We start from the raw sequence: 16,727 nt of genomic DNA, 5'->3' as shown, positions 1-16,727 counted from the left end.
AGGGACCTTAAAGCTCCTCCAGTTCCACCCCCTGCCACGGGCAGGGACCCCTTCCACCAGAGCAGCTTGCTCCAAGCCCCTGTGTCCAACCTGGCCTTGAGCACTGCCAGGGATGGGGCAGCCACAGTTTCTACCCCCGCAACCCCAACGAGCCCCAGCCCGCACCCCCGGGGCTGCCGCTCCCCGCCCCGCGCTTCAGCCACCTGCGGGCCCCGCGGCCCCCCCGGCCCCGCCCCGGGGCGGAGTTGCGGCCGGAGCCGGAGCCGGGCGGGGGCCGGGGCTGCGCGGCGCCGTTGCTCGCTGCCTGCCGCGCCGGGCCCGCTGCGCCGCAGGGAGCCGCTGCGGGTGAGTGCGGGGCCGGGTGGCGGCGGAGCCGGGCGGGCCCGGCGCGGTTCCGTTCGGTTCGGTCGCGGGGGGGGGCAGCTGCCGAGCGGGATGCGGTGGGCGCGGTGCGGGCCTCCCGGCACGGGGGAGGTGTCCGTGAGCCCCTCGCGCGGGTCCGGCTGTTCGGGTGTGTTCCCGGCCCGTGCTCCCCGCCCCGGCTGCTCCGTGGGGTCTCCACCGCGGCCCGGAGTCAGGGTAACTGCGGCCCCGCGCGGTCCTGGCCCGGGCTGGCCGGAGCCGCCTCACCGGGGTCACCTCGGTCCGTGTGGGCAGCGGTACCGCAGCGCAGCTCGTGGCGAGGGCGCGCGTACCTTTGGAAGCGGTTTTTATTCCTCGGGAGGGTTTCGCTGGCGCTGGAGTACGTGTTTGTATCGAGGGGCATTCTGCAGCGCCCAGGACGTTAATTTCTTGCGTTTGCTAGTGGGTGGGTTTTGCTTATTGCCTCTGGAAACCCTGTCCCTTTTGGCATGATTTCGGTGTGGAAGAAACACACTGGAGATAGCAGAAATACAAGCAACCGTAATTCCTGAAATGGCACCAGGGTTGCAATTGCTGGTTTCTGTGGGAAATGAAGGTCTTTCTTGGAGACAGTCACGTTCAGATACAGGCAGACCAGGCAAACTTTACCGTGAACTTCAGCCCCTTCTCAGGCTCCGCGGTTGAGGTGGCAGTGCTGCCAGAGATGCTTTTGGTTGACTTCACAAGCCAACAAGTTCATGTTTAGATCTTTGCTTACTTACTCTGAAAAGATCTTTTCTGCGTTGTGATAACCACTCGAGGGGTAGGATGGAGGATGCTTCAAGCTGCAATAGCATCACAGGAAAAGTGGCTTTTCACAAATGGCTGGGGAAAGGAGAGGGATCACAAACCAGGACAAAACCCTGAATGAAGCCTGAGTCCTCCTAACAAACCCACAGAAAGCCTCGGGCTCCTGCCTGCCCTGCCTTCCACCTTGCCCCTGAGCCCTGCCACCACTCCTCTGTGCTTTTTCCGAGGTGGAAGGGGTTGAGAAGAGGCGAATTTTCTGGCTGGAATTGAACCGAGCCTGGAAGGGGTTTGCGTTTGTTGTGAAAGATGTAACGTATTAGATCCTGAACATGCAGAACATGATTTAATTTATGATTTCCCTTTTTTAATCTCTACGCTAAGGGTTGGATCAATGGATGATATTGAAGATACACTTATTACATTATTTTTATGGGTTTTACTTCATGTCTTGAGATGTCTCATGAGGTCGGAAAAAGCCCCCCAAAAGGCAAAGAGCTTTGTTTTCCTTCTGATTGGAAAATGTGTGTATCTCATGAGAAAACCCAGGTTTAAAGTGTTGGACTTCAGATATCTGTGGTGGATGGAATGAAATGCTGAGATACTGCGTCGCCTTCTTGCCATCAAGACCACGTGTCTGTGCTCCCTGTTCCTAACAATGTCTTGTTGTTGAGTCTGTTGTTGCATGAAAAATGACTCTGTGTGAGTTGCTGGTACCAATTGTACGAGCTCCTTGGTGCTTCTGCAGCCACTTTGCTGGAACCTCATTTTCCCTTGGTTTAATAATTTATAAAATGCCTGTTGCCTCTAGGCACGTTTCATCCAGTAAGAAGAAAAACATCAACCGGTGTTTACTGGTCACAGAGCCTGAGATTGACAAATAATGAAGCTTTTGTGGCTGAGGGCATGTCTGAATTTTATCTTACATAAAGGGGAAAATACAGGGCTCGTGCTAAGTCTTCTGGGGATGTTGCTCCTTTCTTATCCCCATTCTTAAAAAGGCCTCTTGCTCACTGGTGGCAAAGTGTGACCTTCCTTAAGGTGGTTTTGGATCTGCTTCTCCTTTTTGCTTTTACCTATGTCTGACTCAAGTTTGGGAGCTCTTGGGTATTTAATGATTGTAAAGTAAGATAGCAAAATCAGGTCCTATCTCTTCACAGGCTTAGTTCTGTTGGTATGAAAGAAGTCAGTCTCTTCTTGGGCAACACATTGCACTCTCAAGTCCTTTGCCAGATGCTTATGAGCCATTATCATTAACTGCGTTTCGAATCACTCATAGGGCTGGAGGGGGAAAATTGGCTTGCAGATCATCTTGTCTCCTTTGAAACTGCTAGGGGATGATTCAGTGACCTTAGTGGGCAAATTATATCACCAGCTAATTTGCCTAAGAAGAAAAACTTGCCTGATATCAAACAAACTGGCATTCTGAAACCTTTTGCTGCCCCAAGTGATACCTCCAGTTTCAGACACTTAGGGGCTTTTGTTGTGGCACTGAAAAGGAGACATACTAAACTCAGTCATATTTGTGCATGGTATTCACTCCACCTCCATTGGGTTTTGAAGGCATTGTTCCTGAAAGTATAAGAAATCATAGAATCATGTAATCCCAGCCTGGTTTGGGTTGGAAGTGTCCTTAAAGCTCACCCAGTTCCAACCCCTGCCACGGGCAGGGACCCCTTCCACTCGAGCAGCTTGCTCCAAGCCCCTGTGTCCAACCTGCCCTTGAACACTGCCAGGAATGGGGCAGCCACAGCTTCTCTGGGCACCCTGTGCCAGCGCCTCAGCACCCTCACAGGGAAGAGCTTCTGCCTAAGAGCTCATCTCAGTCTCCCCTCTGGCAGGTTCAAGCCATTCCCCTTGGCCTGTCCCTACAGGCCCTTGTCCCAAGCCCCTCTCCAGCTTTCCTGCAGCCCCTTTAGGCACTGGAGCTGCTCTCAGGTCTCCCCTTGAGGAGCCTTCTCTTGTCCAGGCTGACCCAGCCCAGCTCTCTCAGCCTGGCTCCAGAGCAGAGCTGCTCCAGCCCTCGCAGCAGCTCTGTGGCCTCCTCTAGACTTGATCTGTCAGCTCCATGTCCCTCTTGCGCCGTTGCCCCAGAGCTGGATCTGGGACTGCAGCGGGGGTCTCCCCAGAGTGCAGTGTGTGTGTGGGGGGAATCTTAAAAATCGTAACACTCCAAGCTGTCCCTCCTCCGTGGATAACCCTCTCCTCCTCCTCAGGATGTGAAACTGCTCACTGGGGTGTAATGGTTTTGGGGGACTTGGCTCTGGCAGGGATCCCAGCAGAGCTGAATTTAAGGAAGCTGAAGTGTGGTTCAGGGGCCCCGCTCATCACCTTGTCATCCCCATCCGTGCTTCAGCAAAGCCCTATTCCAGAGTGATGTGCCCCTCAGACGCGCCTGGCAGCTTGTGGCTGGGTGCTGGCAACGTGGGTCAGGATTAGCCCCGGTGTGGGCAGCCAGAGCTGCTGAGTGGCTGGCCGGGGGAGCAGCGCAGGACGGGGTGCACTGTGCCCGCTGCCAGCCCGGCCACGCTGCCTGGTTGCTGTGGAAAGCAGTTGGGGCTGGTGGCTCCTTGGCAAGGAGGGCTGTACTGGCAGGCAGGTGCTGATGTAGAAGCATCCAGGCACGGCGCTGTCAGCTCTTCTTGCTGGAAGAGCCGCAGGAGTGAGTGGGGATGTGTGAAAGGGGTCAGCTGGCGGCTCTGTGCAAGGCTGTTAGTCAGGTTACACCACCTCCCGGGACGGCCCTGCCGGCTGGCTCATCCGTTAGCGAAGTTTAAAGAGGCTTATCTCAATCTTACTAGAAATCTGTCGTCTTCTATTAATCTCCTTGCCTCTCCTCATCTCCTCTCCCCTTGCTCATTCATCTTGACAGCACTGTTCTGCCTGTGTTGCTGCTGGTTGGCACCAGCTGTGTCACTTGTCCAAGTCTTGTTTTAGGGCATTTTATTTTGTGGACTGTCATTTCTTGCTGTCCAACGTTGTTTCTCTCTCTATATATATATATCCTAAATTTTAAATTATTTTTCTTTGATGGTGACGCTCAAGCTGTGCCAGCAGAGGTTTACACTGAGTATTCAGAGCAATTCCTTCCCCAGAGGGTGCTCAGGCGTTGGAACAGGCTGCCCAGGGCAGGGCTGGAGTCACTGTCCCTGCAAGTGTTCACACACTGTGGAGATGAGGCCTCAGTGCCATGGGGCAGTGGTGGCCTTGGCAGTGCTGGGAAACGGTTGGACTTGGTCATCTTAAAGGTGTTTTCCAATCTGGTTGCTTCTAGGACTCCTGAAAGGACAGCAGAGCCCTGGCGCTTTGCTGGCTGGGGTGGAGGTGCAGGAGAACCCCAGTACCCAGGAGCAGACTGCAGCTCTGAGTAAGCCAAAGCCCACTGCTCTGCCAGGTCCTGCTCGGCAGCTGGCGTAGGGTGGGACACAGCTCGAGGGACTGTTAACAGTGGACGTGAATCGCTGGCTGCTGGCACCTTCCCCCTGGCAGTCAGGACAGTTCCCACTTCGGGGACCAGTCCTGCACTTGGATAGGGCAAGGAGCATGGATGAATGGCCGTGGAAAAAACTGGTGAACTCTGGGAGGTGAGAGGAATGAACAGTGCACCCCCAGTCTCACGGCAAAGTGGGAAAGGGTTCATCAGTTTGAACTGGTGATACTGGACCGGGTCTGAACTTGTCAGCACCCCTCAGCGCCTCCATGAGCTGGTGTTACTTTCAGAGTAATGCCATTTTTCCTAATGGACCTTTTCCTTGCAGGTCTTCCAGACGTGTGTCAGTACTGGGGTTAGCAGCCGTGTAGGCACCAAGGGAAAGAAAAGAATAGCTTGAGGAAGGCTGAGCCTTAATACCCCGACAAAGCAAACAAGTGGTGTATGGTTTGACCTGGATTATCTGAGCTGTGAGATTTCTGGCTCTAGAAGCCTGGGCAGGGAATGCCAAACCTTTGCCAAAGGTGTCTTGGCTGTCCCTGGTTCCAGAGACAGCATCCGCGTGCTGCTGGGAGCTACCAGCGCTGCTGGGAGCCACCTCTCTGTCTCCCCTCGACTTTCCCAGGGATGCTTTTTCTCCTGCCCAACATGTTTGCTGCCCGTGTATGTTGCTGGCTGGCAGGGAAAGAGATCAGTGTGGTTTTTTTTTCGGGATAGTCAGCTGATTTCATCCCGGGGGAAGCAGTTGAAAAGCAGGAGGCAGTTCCTGCTCCTTAGCCTTCCATAATTCCAGCAGGAGAAGGATAAAGGAGAAGTGCAGTTGCCGGGTACTTCTCTGTGTTTGCATTTGAAAGAGCTTTGATAGGTTGTGATTAATGAGGCTAAAGGGAAGCTTGATAAATGGTAAATTCAAATGAGCCTCAAACAAAAATGGCTTTATGAGAAGGGATTTGGTTGGTGCAAAGTGCAGCTCATGGGTTTCACAAGCACTGTTTCGTTTATGGCTGTCAGAGCATGTTGCATGAGCTGCCCCCCACCGAAGTGTGTCCCCGTGTGCCTGCTGCAGGAAGAACTGCTGTGCAGCAGGTCCTGCCCAAGCCGGGCCCATGCAAGCCCTCCGGCAGGCGGTTGTTTCTTTCCTGGGTTACCTTAATATGTTTCCAGATTGGACTGTGGGCATCCTGCAGCCCCCATGTCCCCGTATCCAGGCTCTAATTAAAGATGCTCTCAAAGCAGCAGGCCAGCTGCCAGGGCTTTGCAGATGAGAACCATTGGCCTAATCTATTTTTCAAGTGAGTTAAACTAGGAAAAGATCCTGCCATTCTAGAATAAGAAGTTACCTGGGGAGTTAACCCAGAATAGTTGTTCTGCTTTGAATTCGCACCCTATCTCACTTCAAAATAACTTTCCCTATATGCAAGCTCTGTAAGCACAGAATACAGGGCATGAATTAAGCAAGATCACCCAGCAGAGGCAGGAAAAAATTCTTACTTTTCCTGAGGTGTTCTCTGCATTGCCTCCTGGCAATCCACACGCGCTCCTTGACACTTGCATCCTTTTCTGTAGGAAATCTGCCCTGTTTCTTGGTCCATCCCATGGAGAGATCTGCACTCCTGTCCCACCCCCTCCTCCCTGGTTTGCTCTAGCACCCTGGCTGGAGCTTTCCACAGCCACATCTGCTCACCTCCTCTGTACGGCTTCTGTGCTGGTCCTGCACAGTGGCATGAGCATCCTGAGTGCTCATCTCCCCTGAGGACCATGCAGGGTTGCACAAAGATCTTAGGCTGGATGGGACCTTACTCCCTTTCTGTGTGAGACAGTGTGAGCTCTGGGTGAGAGACAGCATCAGGTGCCTTCATGTGAGCTGGAGCCAACGACCTGAGCTGGGCACAGGTGGCAGCTGCAGACGATGTGCTGTGGCTGGGCTGCTCTTGTCCTGCCTGGGCTGGGAGGAGGAGGGGGATGTTTGCACAGTGTTTTGGGTTGTGCTGAGGCACTCTGCTGTTACGCTGCTCCTTCGGATTTGACAAGCTCAAGTTCAATGTATATAATTTTAACATCTCATGATTCTTTAGGGGCTGACTCATGGTTTTTTGGCCTGAATGAATCATAGCTCTTGAACTCCATTGCTAAATTCATTATGCAGCAATTACAGGGTTGGAAATGCCACCTTAAGTGCACACAAACAAGCTGGCAGCAATTTTCTCCTCCTTTTTTCTCACCCTGCGTTACCAAGAGACTTTCCTTGTGAGTCTGCTCATCAGCTCTGGTCTCTGCTCTATAGCTGAGGGGCTTCTCAGCCACATCTCGATGCTTTGCCCTTGAGCTGGAGGGTGCAGGAGTTGCAGGTTGGGTATTTCTGAAGGGGAGAAAGGGAACAGCCTAGGAGGGAAGGCTGGAAATGCACAGCTTCACTCATCTATGCCAGTTCCCTTGATTTTTGTCCCAACTGCTCCATGGCCATTACGGTGTAGTCATGGCATCTCTAATGATCTATATGGGAAAACCCCAAGTATGAGGCATTGCTCTACAGTGGCAATGCTGGATGTTGGCAGCACTTCACAGGCACAAGTTCTGCTGCAAGTGCTCAGCAGCTCAAAGGTAGATGCCCATCAGAGGATAAAGACCAAGGAAGGTGTGAGCCCCATGCTGGCTCTGAAGTGTCTGCTAATATGCACCATTGTTTTCTCTACTGTAAGGCACTAAGCCTAGATTTGGGAATTTGTGTAGGACTTGGCTTTTTATTAGTGAGGTCTTGAGCAAGAGCTCATCTGGTGTGTTAAATTAAGAGGGGCTTTGTACTAGGTAGGCTTTGCTTGCTGAATTCCTTAACCCACCAGAGCAGCTGGTGGGAGCTGTGCTGTGGATCTGACATACAGAAGGGCCATCTCCACCATCTTCATGCTGAGATCAGATCTCTGCCTTTTAAGATGCCCCTGCTACCTGACCTGCATTTTCATTGCCAGAACACTGATGTTTCTGCTATCCAATTAAAACTGCATCTCGGACCAAATACTCAACTGAGGTACATCCCGAGTGGCAGGTGTGCACCTGTGCTCAGGATGCCCGCCAGAAAGTCTTCCTTAAGAGCAGCCATTCTTCCCAGCTGAGTTCTGGCCCTTAAATCTCCGTATCTTTGGAAACAGTCTCTGCCCTGGGCAGGTCTGGCTGTCTGCACCCAGCATGGCTGCATATTAAGACAGCAGAGAAGGATGGCTGAACCTTGTGCTCATGGATCATGAGGTTCTCTTTGGTTCTTCTTAGCCTGTGGCAGCAAAGCCCTAGTGCTTGTAATCTCAGAAATGGCAGAAGCAAAGTAAGATCTAGACTGAGGAGGAGAAGAGCATTACCAGCAATTCTGGTACCATGGTCATAGTGAAGTTAACTTACAGCATCCAGAATCATCTTTTCAAACTGAGAAGTGGTAAATATTTGAAACTGAATTTCAGAGCAACTGTATGGTCAGAGCAGCAAGCCAAGGAAGTGTACCATCTATGGACTGTGGGCAAGAGTAGATACAGAAAACACAGAAAGTAGGGCATGTATGGTGATGTGCAGGTTGATAACTGTGCCTAAAAATAAGGTACTTTAGAAACATAAAATCTGCCTTGCCAGCAAGGCAGTGGCAAGCTGCTCTGAGTGTCTGATTTGAGACTGAAATTGGCGATGTTGGCACTGCAGAGAGCTGTGCTAATATTTTGTTAGCATTTTGCTAGCAAAACGTGTTGTTTCAATCTGATGACCCTTGTCTAACATAAGGCAAGTTACTTTGGAGCTGTGCTTGGGCAGAGGTGAAAGCAAGGGGCTGTTGGTGGAGATGCTTTTCCTCAGCCAAGCCCTGGCAGCCACAGCCTGCTTCCTGCGGCTGGGGTTTCTGCTGATCTGCATTTTCAGAAGCCTTTGTCCCCTTGAAGTGTTATGGCTGAACTTTCTAACAGATGCACTTACCATGTTCCTCCAGGCTTCAAGGAAAATGGTCTTGATTGCTCTGCAGTAACAGCATCTGGTAGTGCTGATCTTTCCTGCTGTGTGAATGGACTGATGCTGATACCCTGTAGCCATGGTACCATGTTGATTGTTGGCACGTGCAGGGTACTCTGACCTGCTGTGCTGAAGGTTTCTTAGTGTTGGATAAGCATCCTCAGGGAAAGCCCCTTTCTTACATGCTGGACTTTGACCTACAAATGCTAGGTGTACAGGAGGATGAGCCCTTTGGAGTGGAAGGGTGAAATGTGCATGGTTTAGCAGTGGAACAGTCATAGAATCCCAGGCTGGTTTGGGTTGGAAGGGACCTTAAAGCTCATCCAGCTCCAACCCCTGCCACGGGCAGGGACCCCTTCCACCAGAGCAGCTTGCTCCAAGCCCCTGTGTCCAACCTGGCCTTGAACACTGCAAGGGATGGGGCAGCCACAGCTTCTCTGGGCACCCTGTGCCAGCGCCTCAGCACCCTCACAGGGAAGAATCCCTCCCTCGACCTGCTGTTCACACTCTGGGGGTGAAAGAATGGCACACGAGGGGGGTTCTGGGTTGCAAGCGCATGCGGCCGGGTCATGGGAGGCTTCACCAAGGTATAAGGGCTGTGTCTTAGAAAACAAATCTGGATGTTTGAGCCATATGGAGCAAAGCGTCCTGCACCATAGCATGGCTAATTAATTTTCCCCCCAAATCTCACCCAAATCTCTGTCCCAGCAGAGCCTGTGGGAGCCCCACTGGTCCCTGCACAGCAGAGGAAGGTGAGCAACACCATCCTGAGTAGACATACAGGCTTCTTGATGGATGCAGGGTGGGTTAGAGGGGATATTTTTGTGTTATTTGGTAAAGATCTGTTGAGGATTATTGGAATGGTTATGGATATGCTCAAGAGTACCCATAAGCATTAGAGTTGAAAGCATTTTTTTTTAGCAATAACTGACTACAAATGCTATTTAAAAAGGATAAATGAGATTGTTGGGAAGAGGATCCTCTCTTAAATCTCCCACAGAATCGATATTCCTCCTGTGAGGTGTGTAGCAAACTCTTCCAAATCTTGCCAGTTGTATCCAAGTCCACCATGAATCACCACAACATTCTACCAGCAGTGCTTCTTATGAGCCTCTCCACACCTCTCTTGGTGCTGTGGCGGCTGTTTGGTGTGTTTGACTCTGGCACTCGGGTGCTCTGGGTTGGGTGATGGTTGTGCCCAGCTGGTGACATCTGTCCTGTGGCCAGGGGCAAACACCTGGTGCTAGCAGGCTATGTGGTATTCGTGTCTGTGGTCTGGTAGTCTGAGCCTGCAGAAGGCCTGCTGCTGACACGTCCCGTGTTGGCACTGCTGAGGTGCCTAGAAGCTGTAGATGGAAAATCCAGGCACTTATCTGCCTCGGTGCTGTGCCAGAATAGGGCTGTTCCCAGGATTTTTTTTCTTTTCCCATGGGCCATAACGTGTGTAAGTGACTTTAAACAATGGAAGGACTTCTGTTATAAAGCCTGGGGTGCGGGCGAGCCGGGCTTTAATTTGTATCTTAGGGGAAGGGTGTGGGCTCTTGCAATGGTGTTTTTGTGGTTCGCTTGGAAATTAGCTTTTTTTTTGCCTCTGTTTTATTTTAAAGCCTGTTTTAGGGGGAAATTTGTTGTTTTTCAAGTGATATTTCTCTAAATGTGTAGTTTAAAATGTCAGGAAGGGGAAGACTCCACACATCTTGTGTTGCAGGGTTGATAAAACCCAGAATCTTTAACCAGGAAAAAAAAAAAACCAAAACCAAAGAAAAGGAGGTAATATCAGTGTTGCAGATGATTGGGCTGCTTTCCCTGCAGGTGCCTGCATTACAAGCCATGCTCACACATAATGTGCTGTGGAAAAAATAAATGGAAAGCTGAATCGGAGACTTATGCCCTCAATTAATTTTTGTTCCACATAATTGGAACTGCTGCATGCCTTTCCTTCAATATTTAACTGCCTGACACAGAAGATGGGGCTGCTCTCATGCAAGGGAAGTTGAGATTCAGTTCGTGTTTGCACAGAAATCCTGTTCTGATCTGTCTTTCTTTGCCTAAGGGCAGGAATCCCGCTGCTTCTCTGATGCTAGAGATAAATTTTGTTAGCAGATGCTTTTCTGCTAAGGAGAGCAAAGGGGGAGAGGTATGTAATGAAATCTCAAAGGACTAAGATTTCCTGGTCTTCAAGCATTGTCTTTTCTGCAGTCCTCTGCGCTGCCTCAAGCCTGTGTCTGTGCTGCCTCGGGTGCAGTCACTGGGGAGTAGAGGGGAGAGCTCTGCTCGTGGCTTCATTTGTGCAGTCCTCATCTGTGGAAAGAATGAATGAGTACAATTAGTGCATGTTCCCTGCAGATGTACAGGCTGTTGAATGGTTTTCTCTATTGCACTAGGTTAGAAGGGGATGGTTTCTTTTCGGGTGTACTTTGAAATTGAGCCCCAACTTAGTTTCTGATTTTTTAACTCACTTCAAAATCGCAGTTAGATTTTCAAGTTCAAAGTAACTGCAGTGTCCCTCTGCCTGCCTTGAGTAGCAAGGCAGTGGCTAAGAGCCCAGGATATCTGGTTTTAATGATTCACTGGTGGACCAGAAAGCAGGAGGCAAACCCAAGGCTTCACCCTTGTGAAGCAAAAGGGAGCTGAGCAGTTCCTGCAGCTCCAGGGTACCCTCAAAAGTGCACCCAGCACCCACCCGGAGCTACCCCTCAACCTGTGGGCCAGCAGAGCCTACTGTGCCCATCGATGTGGAGGGAGAGCCAGAGAGAGTGGAGCTTGGCCACTGTGCCTCGGGAGCCTGTGGTCAGGAGGGTTCTGGGGAAGCTCTGGGGCAGCTGCACAAGAGGGATGTGGAGCTGTTGGAGCAAGTGCAGAGGAGGCCACGGGGCTGCTGCGAGGGCTGGAGCAGCTCTGCTCTGGAGCCAGGCTGAGAGAGCTGGGCTGGGTCAGCCTGGACAAGAGAAGGCTCCTCAAGGGGAGACCTGAGAGCAGCTCCAGTGCCTGAAGGGGCTGCAGGAAAGCTGGAGAGGGGCTTGGGACAAGGGCCTGCAGGGACAGGTCAAGGGGAATGGCTTGAACCTGCCTGAGGGGAGACTGAGATGAGCTCTTAGGCAGAAGCTCTTCCCTGTGAGGGTGCTGAGGCGCTGGCACAGGGTGCCCAGAGAAGCTGTGGCTGCCCCATCCCTGGCAGTGTTCAAGGCCAGGTTGGACACAGGGGCTTGGAGCAAGCTGCTCGAGTGGAAGGGGTCCCTGCCCATGGCAGGGGCTGGAGCTGGAGGAGCTTTAAGCTCCCTTCCAACCCAAACCAGTCCAGGATTCTGTGAAGAAAAATGGATGGGGAGGAAAAACCCGGAACTTGTAGTGAACATAAAAACTATCCACATGAAATTTCTGGATTTGAAAATCTACCTGGGCAAGGACAGTTCTGTGCAGAACAGTGGCAGCCTCAACAGCACCGCATGGGGCAGATGGATAGAAGAGACTTTCCTCTGCAGAGCTTCTAGATGAAGGTTTTCTGAAACACCTCCGAGTCCCACTGCCTCTCACTGGGAGTTTTGCTCAAGGAGCAGCTTTGCACAGGAGCCACGTGGAGGGAAGCAAGCGCTGCATTTGGGTGGTTTTAATGCTCAGGTGTGCTGCTAAATCACGTGTGTGGTCTGTGCCTGCGCTTGTGTCCTGCTGAAGCAAAGCCATGGTGGCTGTGTCCACTGAGCAAAGACCCAGCTCTCTGACAGGAGGTATATGTATCTGGGGACCAGTGATGAGCAGATCTGTTCTGCTCGTCACTGAGGTGCCACTGGAAGGAGCAGCGTGTTTCTAGCACGCTCATGAGGGGGAGGACTGCTTGGCACAGAAGGTCTTTTCTCAAGGAAGCCCACATTGAAATATTGATAGGAAAAAGAATGTATATTGTGCTGTGTGGGGTGTTGACAGGAAATATAGAGTGAAAATACTGAGGAGCTTTCCTCAGACAACTACCAGTGTTGTTACAAGTGGGACAGTTGGGAGAAGGAAGGAATGAGGCACTTCACATGTTCTGCTGCTGCACTGGCTCCAAAGAGAGGGCTTTTTTCCTTCCTGTTTTGCTTTTTTCCCTGTGCTTGTATTTAATTCCCACTGCTGGGAAGGAGCTCATTGAGGAGGGAGAGATCATCAGAAATAGAGATAAAGCAGCCAGGCCAAAATGTTTTTAATTCTCTGGAGAAGAATTTAGCTTTAAATATTGAGCTTTCCATGAAGCTGGAAACACAAGTGAATGTCGATGCACCTCCAGCACCAAAGTGACAGTGAAACACTGAAACTTCCTTTGCTGCAGACAGGTGAAACAGTAACTTCACTTCAAGAAGGTAATTGGGGCATAGATGAGGTTCCTTACTTTGCATGCATGAAACCTGTGGGAAAGCCAAGAATCTCTCCTGAAACTCCTGATTTCTGATGAGATCTTTCTTGCCCTGCTCCTCCTCACCAGCTCCACAGGCAGACTGAAGGAGCCCCTCAGGGCTCTTGGCTGAAATATCTTGTATTTCTTTTTTCATGAAAGTGATGGCTCCTGACACTTTCCTCTTTGTTCCTTCAGGAGGAACCATTCGTCTGGCAGTGCTGAGCATCTGCTGCTTGAAATGCTGCAGAAGCCCTGAGTGAGGGAAGGAGCTGTTTGCTTCTGAGATACCAGCACAACTGAATCGTGCAGTGACAGTCCTGATCATTTTCACTCCTCCATGTGGTTAACCTGTGGGTGCTGTAGGGCTTGCAGCATGGTGCAGGGAGCGTCGCATGCAGCGTGCAAGAATTTGCTACCAGAAGCAACAGTCAGAGCTGTTAGAGTTGCACCAAGGGACAAGTAAAGTTTCACTCATGGCTGCAGCACAGGACTACAAGTAATAATCCTGAGGTGGGAGTGGAGCTCTTGCAGTAGTTTGCTGCCTGGAGTCAGACAGGTGGCCCTGTTCTGCATTCATCTGTTCATCACTGGATGCTCCTGAGCTCTGGAGGAGGCTTTGTTGCATATTATTTTGAAGGTAGTGGTGTAGCTGTATTGTCAGGCTGTGGTTTAGTGCCCAGCCCTGGGCTGTGCTCTCAGGGTGTGTGTTACCAGTTTCCCACTTCAGCTTTGCTGCCAGCCCTGGCATTCTGGAGGAGATGGTGGTCAGTGCCCGCTGCCAGACAGAGGATGTGGCACAACCTGTCTGGCAGCATGTGATATTAGAGAATCACGGAATCCATTTCAGAAAAAAAAGCAAACCCCTCAGGAGGTTGGAAATGCAGTGCTTTGAAGTGCTCACCCCTACAGCCTCTCACCTCGAGCATCCTCTCCTCCTTCACTGGGCTCTGTAGGAAACATGGCTGTCCTGGAGCACTGCAGGTGAAAACAAGTGTTTTGGGACCATTATTCCTCAGAGGGGCAGGTATGCCTCTTGTGAGTTGAACTCCCCTTCACAGTCTACTGTATGGTTGCTGTTGGTATCTGACTGTCTCTCTTCATTTGGAAGACCCAGTGGCTGAGTCCCCTGCTGTGGGTATATAAGGCTGTAACAGTTTGGGTAGTTGGGTGCTAGGGCTTGATGCAGTGTCCTTGTGGGCAATGCTCTAGTGAAATGTTTTTCCACAAGGCAGGAGATGAGAGGAGCAGTTGTAGTAAGGAAGGAAACCCTGGTTCTGGGCTATAGTTGTCTTGGCATGAAAGACCCTCTTGGGCACAAACAGCCCAAACCAAAACACCTACAAACCCCAGAGCTCTGACTCCAGAGCAGGGCTGGCTCTTCTCACCACAAGTCAGAGGGCAGCTTTGGCTTCCTGTCTTCCCAAAGGTATTGCAGGATGCTGCAGGGAGCAGCTTGTGAGCGTGGGGAGTGCCTTGGCAGAGCCAGCACTGTTACGTGCTCAGCCGGGATATGGGTCAGGGAATGACTTGGAGTGTGTTCCTCTCGGGAGGGCGGGGGGACACTGCTGCCCTTCTCAGCCTTGGTCTGGCTGCAGGGAGGGAGGGGATGGACCTCAGTTCTTTGTGCATGACCAGCCCCATGGCACATCCATGCTTTGAGCAGCCCCCCTGTGTCCTCTACCTTGTTCTCTGTTGGGGAACAGTTGAACTCCTGTGCCTGCCTTTCCCTGTTGCTCGTGCCTGTCACTCCTTCTGTCACCTCCTCCTCTCGCTGGCTTTCTGGCTGTCTCTGGACAGTGTGACGGCTGCTGAGCTGCCACTGAGCTCTTCCATTCATGGGGGATCAAGCAGCGAAGAGCTGCCCTGCTGCTTCCTCCAGACCTCCGGGTGATCCTGGCCAACAGCAGAAACAACAACGCAGAACATGGGTCTTTGGCTGCTTTGTGTCACCAGTGACAATCCTGGATGTGACGCCAGACAGAGAAGCCTGGAGGATGGGTTCAGCAAAAGGCTGCAGTGGGCTGTCAGTTAGCATGTCATGGGGCAGGAATAGAACAGGCTGGCCTTTGCCCTCGTAGGAATCAGAAGGGGTAAATCTGGCAGGTCCTCACCATGCCATGGGGCAGGAGTTGACTCTTGGTGAAACAAATAAATGGGGCAGCCACCTCTTCTGCAGGCTGCTTATGTGCTCCTATCCTTGCTGTAGGCTTTCATTCTTGGCTTCGAACTACTCCAGTGAGAGAAAATTAGCTTGGGGTGTTGCTCTTTGTGCCACTCACTTGACTTTATGCTGCGAAGGCAGATGCTTCACCTAATTGGCTGGGCCCAATCCTGCAGGTGCCTTTCCACAAGCAATCCAGGGAGTAGGAACAATTTCCTTGACTTCAGAAGTGCCTGCTCACATATCTGGATCTTGAATTGTATCTTTGTTTGAAAGATGCATGACCCAAAAGAATTGTTTAGTTGCTAAACTATTTCATTTCAAGGTGTCTCATTCAAGGGTTGCTCTTCCATGGTTTGTATTCATTCTTAAGTGGAATAAAACCAAAATCAATTGATGACACTTAAGTGAAGGACTCCTGAAGTGTTTGTGTTCTGCTTCAGTGTCATGCTGTGTTTTAAGTAGTGCCCTGGGGAGATGGGAGGTCTTTGCTCCAGCTTCACTGTCTGATGGGGAGATGAGGAGTCTCCCCAGCATCCCTCAGCAGTGTGGCTGTTTTCATGGATCCAGCTCCAACCTTGGCAATGTTATGGCAAAGTGTCTGCAAGTTGAAAGCTTTGTAGGAAGGTCAAGGGAGGCAGCTCTGAGTGCGTGCTGGAACACGAAGATGAGTGCACTCGGTTTTCTCCTTTGTGGGAGGCAAATGCCAGCCTCTAAATGCCACATGGAGAGAAGTATGTGCAGAGGAGCTGAAGGACTGCTCCAGGCAGGGCTGGTGGTGAGGAGCTTGTAGCAACCACTGGCTTTGTAAACTCTCACTTCGCAGCATTGCCATCTCTTCTTGTACTGCGAGTAACCAGTGCCCCGAAAGTCCTCTTGAGCTCAGTGAGATGAATCTCATACTAAGGTGTTTGCCTTCCCTTGCATGCCCTTTGTAGGGGCTGATCTTTGACATGGTTGGAGTGGGTCTTGCTCTGCCACAGCACCCAGAGGGTGGCGATGGCACAAGCACAATACAGTTGTGAGCATCTGGCCTCCCTCTTGGCCCCTGAAGGCATGGTCCGTTGTCGCTTCGGGGCTGTGTGAGCCTGGCAGGATGTGCGCGGCATGGCAGCTCGGATCCGCTGAGCTCATGGAAACGTGGCTGTCACACATGAGGAACATCGCTGTTCTTCCCTCCCCCACCTTTGAATAAAGCAGGAACCAAAATGTGATGCCTTGCAAACCACAGGCACCCACACAGCGACACAGCCAGCTTCTGTGTCGCTCTGCAGGTAAACGAATGCTGGGGCCTGAAACTAGGCTATAGTTACACCCACCAGTTTGTGCCGTACGAAGTCAATGCGCCATTTGTTTGGTACAGGAAGAAACTAGGTCCCTGGAAACAGGCAGCTGGAGTGATGGAGCCAAAGCCTCTCTGAGGCTCTGGGGCCCATGGATGGTGAAGGGATTTGTACCTCAGTCTGGAAGAAGCTGAGCGGTGTCTTCTGCAGGGTGAACTCTCTCATCCTTTAGAGATCCAATTGCTGCTTGGGCTGAAGAGACGCTGGGGGCTGGTACTTCAGAAATCTCTTGGTGTCTGCCGATCTCTCCAGGTTATTCCCCTCTGTAGGCCACTCGAATCTCCCTTTTGTTCT

The 16,727-nt window shown here is 51.5% G+C and overlaps 1 protein-coding gene across 2 annotated transcripts in view; it reads left to right on the top strand.

Annotated features, from left to right (window-relative positions):
- The first annotated feature begins 237 nt into the window (after positions 1–237).
- PPP1R16B (protein phosphatase 1 regulatory subunit 16B) overlaps positions 238–16,727 on the top strand; it is a 57,608-nt gene continuing 41,118 nt past the window's right edge. Inside the window, exon 1 of one of the 2 annotated variants that reach the window (XM_062610100.1) lies at positions 238–345. The gene's annotated coding sequence lies outside the window, so the exon portion shown is untranslated. Of the gene's footprint in view, positions 346–4,644; positions 5,017–16,727 lie in introns of those variants that run through there. The other variant, XM_062610099.1, reaches the window with a different exon arrangement.

The sequence above is a fragment of the Pezoporus occidentalis genome, unplaced genomic scaffold, assembly GCF_034315485.1.
Source record: "Pezoporus occidentalis ecotype Australia unplaced genomic scaffold, CSIRO_AGI_Poc_V1 ctg144, whole genome shotgun sequence".
NCBI lineage: Eukaryota > Metazoa > Chordata > Aves > Psittaciformes > Psittacidae > Pezoporus > Pezoporus occidentalis.
This window is presented reverse-complemented; position numbering and strand designations above follow the sequence as displayed.